Source organism: Capsicum annuum, chromosome 5, assembly GCF_002878395.1.
Source record: "Capsicum annuum cultivar UCD-10X-F1 chromosome 5, UCD10Xv1.1, whole genome shotgun sequence".
NCBI lineage: Eukaryota > Viridiplantae > Streptophyta > Magnoliopsida > Solanales > Solanaceae > Capsicum > Capsicum annuum.
Window position 1 is genome coordinate 130,194,768 of NC_061115.1, and position 9,796 is coordinate 130,204,563.

The following is a 9,796-nucleotide window of genomic DNA, read 5'->3' on the forward strand; positions in this document are numbered from 1 at the left end:
TTTTCCAACGATACCAATTTGGTCAAAATCCAGTATCGGGTTGAGAAGTCATGGCCATTTTCCTAAGCGTTGTCAGAATCACCCAGGTTTGATGGTCGATCCGACAGTCCATCAAGTCTTCGATGGACCATCGATCGTCCCGTCAAACCAAGGCAGTGACTCCTTTTTGTAGCCATCGTGCGACGGCCAAAATTGTGAACCACCAAAAATTCGATGGACCATTGCGGTGACAATCAAGCAGAGGCAGTATGGCCTCATCCTGGCCCTCGTGTGATAGACGATCTGGAAGACTATCAAACTTTTGATGGACCGTTGTTTCAACCATTGCATCAAGGTACTGTGTTCCATTTTTAGCCCTCGATCGACGGATAATCTGGCGGACCGTCAAACTTTCGACTGACCATCATTTCGACCGTTGTAAGCCCTGATCAATAATTTTTAAATCATTTTTAATAGGGTATTTTGGTCCTTTCTACTCCTTTAAACCCTTATATATATTCTAGATGAACCAGCTGGCCTCATTTGCTCATCTTTAATACTTAAGGGCTAGGGTTTTCTCCTCCAAATCATATCAAAGCAAGAATTCTTCCCCAAGAAATCTAAGAACTCACCAAAGATTGTGCTAGTGAGTTGAGAATTGAATCTCCCAAGTTCAAAGACTTCAATAACCCTCTCCCAAGAGTAATAAGAGGAATTTTAGAGGAAACTTGTTCATCCAATCTCCTACTCTAAGGTATGTGGGGTTTTGAACAAGGCTAACCCTTCACCCTTATGCCCAAAAGGCTTATTTACATCATGATTTTCCTGAAATCTATTAGGTTTTACATGAAATTGAATTGGGGTTTTCACCTATTATTATTGAATGCATTATCTTGATATTCCCCATGAATTAAGAGTCAAATGACATGACTTTTTTGCATATTTTCTTAAGATATTAGAGCAGGGTATAAACCCCATGATTTTATTCCATGAAAAGTTAATATTTGCAATGTTTGAGATATTGAAGCATATGACTAAATTGAGACTTGAGATAAATTGCTGAACTTCCTAGATTTTCATATGATTTATGAATCTATATGCTATATATTATGCTTTTGATGAGCTTTAACTTGATATTGAACTATGGGCTAGAAAGCCCTATTTGAGACTTGTGAATTTATGAACTCTTGTGCTATAAGCCCCCATGATTTGAGTAATTTGATATGATTGAGAAATGAATTGACCTAGTGGTCCTTGAGCTTTGAAACCCACTTCACTATATGAGATTATAGATTTGATCATTGGGTTCGTGGTGAACCATGAGATTATTCTAAAAGTGGATTTTTATGAGATGAACGCAGATAATCTAAAAAGAGTAGTATTTAGCACCGAGCGGGTATGTCACTACGGTTTCTTACCTCAAAACTACTTGCCATCGTAGGTTGGGCCTGAGGCCAAGTTTATAATGATTATGATTGGGCCCGAGGCCGAGTTTCGTTTAGTGATCACTAGACCTAGGTTATACTCCTTGGCAAGAGTATGACGGGTCTCCCCAATGTGGGGTCCCTTCCTTAGGAGGACAAAATGTTGGACTCCGTATAGCTCGCATGGTTTATGTCGGTTACGAGAACCTCCCTTTCCCTTTTAAACTTGAAATCAGCTACTCCTTTGCAAACTAAGGTATTTTCCCTCCTATGAACTATTTTCACTAAACTAGAGTATTTTTCCTTGAGATAGATGATTTCTCCTAAAGCTTTAAATGATATATTTTCCTAACCTGCATGATATGCCTATACGTATGTTCTAAAATCTCATGGGGTCGTATTTTAGTACTTGAGTTTGATGAGATATAAAATCTTGAACATTAAAAGTTGTTTTACCCACCATCCCATATGCATGAGTTGATGGTACTGTCTAAAGCTCTTTTTGCCTTGAGTATTGAGAATAAGAGAAGATTTTCTATTTTGAGGTTGAAGAACGATGACTCACGAGGTTTGTGGAATATGCCTCATCTGATATGATTTATGAACTTTATATTTCATACTTATTCAAGCCATGTGAGTCATCTCATATTGCATACATGATTTTAATGAAGAAAATTCATACTATTTTATATACATGCATTCACCCACGCAAACTCAGTACACCCAAGTACTGATCCACATATATGTCTATGTGCTACATTATCTCCTAATGTAGGTTCAGGTGCTCAGTCCCAGCCTCACCCGTGATCTCCGAATATCTCGCTTACATTTCCTACAGTGGTGAGTCCTCTTGGTTTGAGGACCAATCTTCAGATATTCTAGGGACTGAAAGACTATGTTATTACCTGTAGTTCGTCCTGAGTCAGTTGTGGGACTGTCCCATCAAATCTCTAGATTATGGATTTGTAGAGGATTTGTCAGACTATTTGGTAGATTGTGGTTATGTTAGGATTTCTTTATCATGACCATTTGGACTGAGTACCCCTTCTTTCCTTTATTCCCTTCTATGAACATGGATATGCTAGTGTTTGACTTCATGTTTTCTCCTTGAATTAAGGGTTCTCAGTAGAAACCGGCTTTATGGGTTAGCTTGGGGATACTTATAGACCTAGGCACCCTGTGACATCTCGAGAGACGATTTCGGGTCGTTACAATAAGATAGAAAAGGGACCCCATAGCTCAGACCCTGTTGAAAAATGTGAGCAACTTCAGTTAGAAGTTTTACTCAAGTGGAATGGTTTTTGGTACTCTCTTTTATATCCTCCTCCTGTTGGTGACTGACCTCTTCCTTTCTATTTAGAAAGTGGAGAAGAACTAGTAGTAGATATGCATTTATTTAGCTTGAAAATAGGTTCATAGTTAGAAATTGGTTCCTCAACAACTATCTTTAGAATATCCTATCTCTCTCTTCAACACTTTAAAATGAGCTATAAGGCTTCTCTTATAGAAGAAAAAAAGAAGTTCTAGTATTTTTAGCTATTCGATATGAATGAGTGCCCTAACTTTCTTTCTTTACAATGATATGCCTGAAAAAAAGTGCAACATATGAAAGAGCGATGACACAAATTATCATTGACCTTCTATATAACATATGCGAGACTTACGTGGACGATTTGATAGTCTTTTCAAAAGAAAGTACTAACCATATAAAAAATTTATGCAAGGTCTTTGAAGGGTTAAGAAAACATCAATGTATGATGATCCCAAAAAAATGTGCATTCGGGTTTCGGTGGAGGCCATAAATTAGTAGGTCAATAGCATAGCTATTATTGACCTATCCCCTATTACATTAGTTAAGCCTACTCTTTGTTTAAGATACGAAATGAGAAGCCAAAAATAGTTGTACCTATTGTATTTTAGATGGAGTTAACTACGGGGATAAGAATTTTACCTTTACTTAGAGAGGGGTAGCGGTACCACGCTCTTCCTTTCTTATAGGTTGACTCACCGATGCATCCTAATTAAGGTCTCACAAAGGTGCACTTCCCTTATGCATCCAACCATTTCACTAATATGAATAGGTTTTTACAGAAGGGTAGGTTGGTTATATCTCTTATGCTCCTTCCTTCTTCAAAACTTTTGGTATGTATTGCCCCCTAACTATAGATCAGATCCACTAGACAAGAAACTCAATTCCATACTGCTGCTGAGTCATCAGACTTATCCACCAAGGGATTCATAAAATTTCTGTGGATTTTGTTGGGGTAAATCTACAAAATATAGGTAGATAGATGGACTCCTTTCCCGCTGCTAAGGGAGAGAAATATATAAAATCAAATAATTGTTTTTTAACCAGCACCCTCTTTTGGGTGTGTAGGTGCTAAGAGTTCTCTCACTACTAACTAGCAGACATCATCTGGATGGGTCATTTCGATCTTAACAACAAGGAGGAAACAACCAAAAATAACAAATAACTATGGTAATTTACCCATACAACGTCCAAGGATTAGGGGAGATCGGAGCAATAGGGAATGCCTAGAGGACATTTTTTTCCTAGGCAGCTATAAGTAGATCGAGAGGTCGTTCTGCCCCTTGTCCCTGAATATGGAGAATATGCTCTCAAAAAATCTTGCTCCAATATGACCTAGCTAGTGAGCGATCCCAGTTCACAATAGAGAACAAAACAGCAAGCGAGCGTACTTTTGTTTGCTTCTTCTCCACCAAGTGTGGAAGTTTAAGGATAACTGCAGATTGGTGGCTACCTAAGGGAACTCTAATTTGATCTGTCTCCTAGTTGGGAGGCATCTACTTCATCCCAATCACAAGGAGAGGTTTACTATGGTGGGGGTACTTTTTTCCCTTTAGGAAAAAATGAAATGCATAAGGGAGCATCCTTTTGTTGCGGCATGCTCCTCAGATTTATAGATTCACAGGAGGCCTCAGGCCCTACTTAGTTGACTAAGAATGATAAAGGCTTGAGAAACTAAGTAGGGCCTTTTCCTTTTTTGTTTGAATAACCCATCTCATTATCTTTAATAAGTAAAGTAGGCAAACCTATAGGTTCTTATTAGCATTGACTAAGAAGAAGGAGCCGGTTAAAATAAAGTGAATTTTTTTTATAGTTTCTATTATATAATAATAAGAAATTTCTTTGTATTTCTTATTATTTTATATAGGCCATCTTGACAACAAACCCTTCCTCTTGATCTGAGGTACGAAGAGAATGATTTCTTTTTTATGACTCCCACTTGGATGCTAGCCCAGAAAAGTGACCGCCTAGGGCAGGGCCCTATTGATAAATGAAAAAAAGGCTTATAAGCCCTAGCCCTATAAGCCCATACCTATGTAGAGTAGATTGTTTAACACCTGTGGGATTGACCCATTTTGAACCTATTGGTCCTAGTATCATAGGAGACTAAATGGTTGGCCCCTAATTACTAGACCAACCTTCTATAATAATTCCATAAACCCCTAGCAAAGATATGGAAAACAAATAAGTTAGCCCTATGTTTGGATCTGACAATACCATACCATAATCAAAAGTTACAATGACCCGAGCGACCAGACTTAGCATAAATGTATCCATTGGAGCCATTCTAAAAAGGGAGAAATTATCACTACTTGGTGAAATAGGTTCTTTTAGAAGTAATTTCAAACCATATGCTAGAGGTTGTAACAATCAAAATGATTCCACTAAATCAGGACCCTTTCGAAATTGCACAAAAAGCCATTAGTTTACATTCATCTAGCACTAAAAAGGCAACTCCTAGAAGAAGTGATAGATTTATTCCAAGTATTTCAGTTGGAACAGATATGTACATTTTTTTGTATTCACTCATGATTTGGCCTGCTCGACCCAATCATGATATTGAAGGAGGGGACTATTTCCCAAAAATAAATTCTTCCAACTACTAAAACCATAATACAAGCATCTTTGTTTTCATTCATTCTTTTTAAGAAAAAGAATTTAGCATAGACCATGATCACCCCTTATTATACTAGTGAAAGTTGGCAGTTACGCAAGGCCGCTAAAACCCGTTTAAATAAGTGGCTCTAGTATGGTCCAATTGTCTCCATTATGTGGAGATAGGCGACATAAGTCTTCTTTGTTTGTATCCACCCATGAGGATAAAGGACAAAACCCCGAATTCTATTTCAATTATTCAAAATGTATTCTGGGCAAAAGACATTGGATAAAAGAGTGAATTCTACCTTTTTTTGATCAAAAGTTGTTTCCCTAGAATCAAATCAATTTTTGACAAAGAAATATTTCCCGCCCCTAAATAAAAGGTGAGGCAGTAATTGAGTTCCTATCGCTGGGGGTTCTACAGTAAGGGTTGGTAAATCTATGCCCTATTGCAACCACTTCTACGGTGGGGAAAAGATGAGGCTCGTCGTGCGGATTGGGGTAATTTTGATTAACACTCGCTTCTGAGTGGGAAGCTTCCCAACCCTTAACGGCTTCTATACAAAAAGAATAATGTGATGGACCATCCCAAATAGAAGTTTCTTCCCTCGGGGAAGCCACAAAAATCACTTTGTTTTGCCTCTAAAGTTAGCTCCTACTCCTTCTCCTTCTCCTGACAGATAGGATCCTCCTTGGTCCTTTTTACATTACACTCTTGGATGCCTAAGAGGACTAGCTATCTTTATTTTTATATGCAATATCTTTCAATGAAAAGAAAAAGATCTACCTTGGCAACAAACACGAGTAAGATACAAAAGATGTTAGATAGTGGACCACTTAAATTATAACGTTAGAGATTGTTTTCTATTGCTTATGCCTCAACAAGGAAGTAAAGTTCTACTCTGCTCTCTTTCTCTTACATATCTAGTTATCTTAACCTTTACTCTTATGATATAAGGGTAGAACATAATAGTAATAAATGAAAAACAAGGTGTGTTGGTAAGTCAAAACATTTTGGTCTCCATTTTTCGGTCTCGAAAGAAGTTTATTTTTATCGCTACGCTATAAGGCATGAGTAGTGAAATAAATAAACCTATAAAGTGAAAAGGAAGCACTATCCCTCCTACTTATGATTCAATATTTAGCTCGATCTATTCTAGATGTCTTTTTTGCATCAAGGGCATCAGCTGGAGCTTTTACCGAATTTCTTACCCGTGGAACTCATTTAACCCGACCCTGTATAAGTACCAACGTACCTTTCCCTTTCACCTCTAGGAAAAGCTTCTGGGATGAGCCCTTCTAAAAAAAGTATCCTTTCATTGGGAGCACAGTGTACCCTATTTTTACAGTGAACTTTAATTCTTCGCTAAATTAAGCCCCTACAAAGGTACCAGATTGTAAGATCAGACTAGACTTTTTTGAAGTCGAAAGCAGGTTAGAATTCTAGCTTCCTCTATTTAGTTAGGAAAGCTAGATGTTGTGATATTTAGTTAACATGACCTTAGGCCTAATTGTCAGTTTTTAGGAAGCAAGTAGATAATCTCCTATCTCTTGATCTGGGAAAACATAGTCATAAAAGAGAAGCCCATTCATAATCCCTACTTCTAAAGCCCGTATCTTGCTCAAGGCATTTTGAACCCTAGCTAGTATTGAGATTGAGAGTCATAAAGAGTCTGGATATCAGTTATTCAGATTAGTAATCCTTTCCAACTTCAGATAAGGTTGGAAATCTACAAACTAGTCTTAATTCCTATAAACTAAGATTCAGTTTCAAGTCCCAAGTGATTCAATCTAAACACTCACAGATTATGTGCTCGCCTCTGCTCTTATGTTCCAACCATAAAGTCACTTCCTTTAGAGTTGAGTTCAAAGTTACAACCTTTGGTAAATAAGCTGGAGTTAACTTATGATAACTCTTAGCCCTGACTTTTAATGAATGAGAAGTCTAGTTAGGTAGTTAAAACCCCGAGAAGTTTAAGTTAGAGGGCATATTCATATAAAATAGCATATGATGAGATTGGTCAATATTTCTCATTGCTTGACCAAATAATGAATTTTATGGCTCTATTAATCCATTTTGTTACATAGAAGCAAAAAAAAAGCCTAGGCTAATCATCCAAACACCTATTAATTTGGATCATATCGGCTAGAATAAAGGCCTTTAAATCTTCTTATATTTAGAATCTAGTAACTGACTGAGAATTGATAGTCTTCTAAGAAAGTCTATGTGATAGAGTATCTAGTAAGTAAAGGAACCTACGTTTCTCATTTGTGACTTATGCCTATGGGTCACTTAATTCCTAGAGCATAAAGGCAACAAGTGAAGTTAGAATCTTTCTCTATTGTTGCATTTCCTTTTGGGATACAGAGCAGAATCTATTGATATAAGAAATTCCTTAAAAAGAGCTTCCCGAAATCACTACATCTATCTCTTAAACTCAACTCCTATTCATATCATTACCGTGGGAATGACTATAGAGGATAAACCCAGAGAACTCAATGTATCTATTGTTGAGCTCATCCCACCTATTCTATTCCTAGGTCCTGTGGAGGACCTTAGAGTCCCCATTGATTCTACTCTAATTATGTTATCTGGTTGTTCTCCATCATACTTAGGAGGAAGTTGAGGATAGAGTTACAGCTTTAGACGATAGATTGTTGTTTCTATTTGAATACCATTCCCTACACCTTATGGCTTGAGAAGATTAATATAGTTGAGATACAAGTATCTTGAGATTTCACTACTAGGAAGTTTTAATCAAACATCTCATTTTTTATTCCTGGCCTAGCTGAAGGAAGGTAAATTAGGTTGATCAAAATTCAATACTGGGCACCTCTATAAACCCTAGGAAGTTATTGAGTTGGTTGCCCTTAGTCTTGTTCAATTTAGAGGATTTTAACACTATTGAAATGACGTCTAGATATAAAAAGATTGAAATCTCAAAATCGATTATTAAATAGGCTAAATCTAGAAGGGAAGAGAGATTGCTATTGTTGTTACCAGTTATAGCAGAGACAGAGATAAAAGCATAAGAAGCCCAAGAACCTTTTGGCCGCCTTTTTCATCTTACCTGGATCAAATTGAACTTTGAACTATCATAAATTTAAAGACAAAGAATCTGATTTCAATCCTATTGGCTTTCAACTCCCAATTATACCTAAGAATACAATCAATTAGACTTTTACGAAAGTCAAACGGAGGAAATAGGTGCAGCTTTTTCTCTTAAGTTAGAGGGAGAAATCTCAAATTCTTACTTTCTCTTTGCCAAAGTGCGCAACCTAAGAATCAATCTCAAATAATTGGCTTTCGACTCTTATTTCTAGGATTGAGTAAGATTGACTTCAATTTCATTTATTTAGAATTTTAGTAGAGCCTGTAATCAGTATATTTTGTTTAGGGTTGATTATTTTTAGTCTTTACCATGATGGAATTAAAGACTTTATTGAATTTCATTATTTTCTTTAGAATGAAGTTAAGGATTGAATTCCTTTAAGTCAGAATTGAAGTATAGCCTTAAGAAATAAATAAAGTCAAGTATTTTTTTTATCGATTTTCACTCTCTTACTGCGCTCCTTAGTTTTCAGTCGGAGATAGAGCTAAATGCCAATATTTGCTGAGATTCCTTAACTATTTCTTTTTAAAGTCCCTCATAAGAGTTGAGAATTAAGCTAGAGCATTAAGAACTAAACATCAGCAAATCAGTCATAGTCAGAAGCAGAAGGCCAGTCTTGATATTATACTAAAAACCCTATCTTCAGACAGAGCAACCCTTAAACGGGAAATGGTATAGTAGGTTTAGGGTGAAGTTACTTGGGATTTACAAAATTTGGAAATAAAGACTTTGATTGAGTTTCCTATTTCTCATTAGTGGGGCATAATAGCTCAAAGATGATGGAAAGTACCTGAGGTAAGTTTCGATAGAGCTACGCTCTGTGTATTCCTTATATTTTTATTCTAGGTTACTATTTTTTCTCTTAATTAAAGCACTAGAAGAGAATCTCTATCATCTTTCTAAAGAAAGAGAATTTATTGTATTTCTTATGTCCAATTTGCTGATGGTAGCTTGAATTCACTCACTTTAGAGACAAAAAAAATAAGAGAATAAGAAAGGAGAGTAGCAGCTAGAAATAAATCTTCTCTTCTGATTAAGGCACCGAAGTCCCACAGCTAATATCTTGATTTAAGGGAAGTTTTTTGTTAGAAGCAAGAGCCTATTCTGTCTTGCTTTCTAAATGAATTCTGCTGCGGTCCTTTTTGATTTTGAAAAATATGCAACACATACCTGGACTATTTATCTAATAATGTGCCATTTTTCTTATTTTTTTTTTTTAAAAATACAGACTTTTAAAATGCTTTTTGTAAGGCATGCAAGAGATAACATTTAACATTTACAAGTTAATATAGTGAGCTTAAGGTCTTTTGAAAGATAAGATAAACGCTATGTAAGGCCATTAGCTCCGACAAAAGAACTGGAGTGAGTAATAT

The 9,796-nt window shown here is 36.4% G+C and overlaps 2 pseudogenes; one reads left to right on the forward strand and one right to left on the reverse strand.

Moving 5' to 3' along the window:
• Window positions 1-213: 213 nt before the first annotated feature.
• Window positions 214-4,278, forward strand: LOC124898536 (annotated as a pseudogene).
• Window positions 4,279-4,833: 555 nt separating this feature from the next.
• LOC124898842 lies at window positions 4,834-5,224 on the reverse strand (annotated as a pseudogene).
• Between the last annotated feature and the right edge of the window lie 4,572 nt (window positions 5,225-9,796).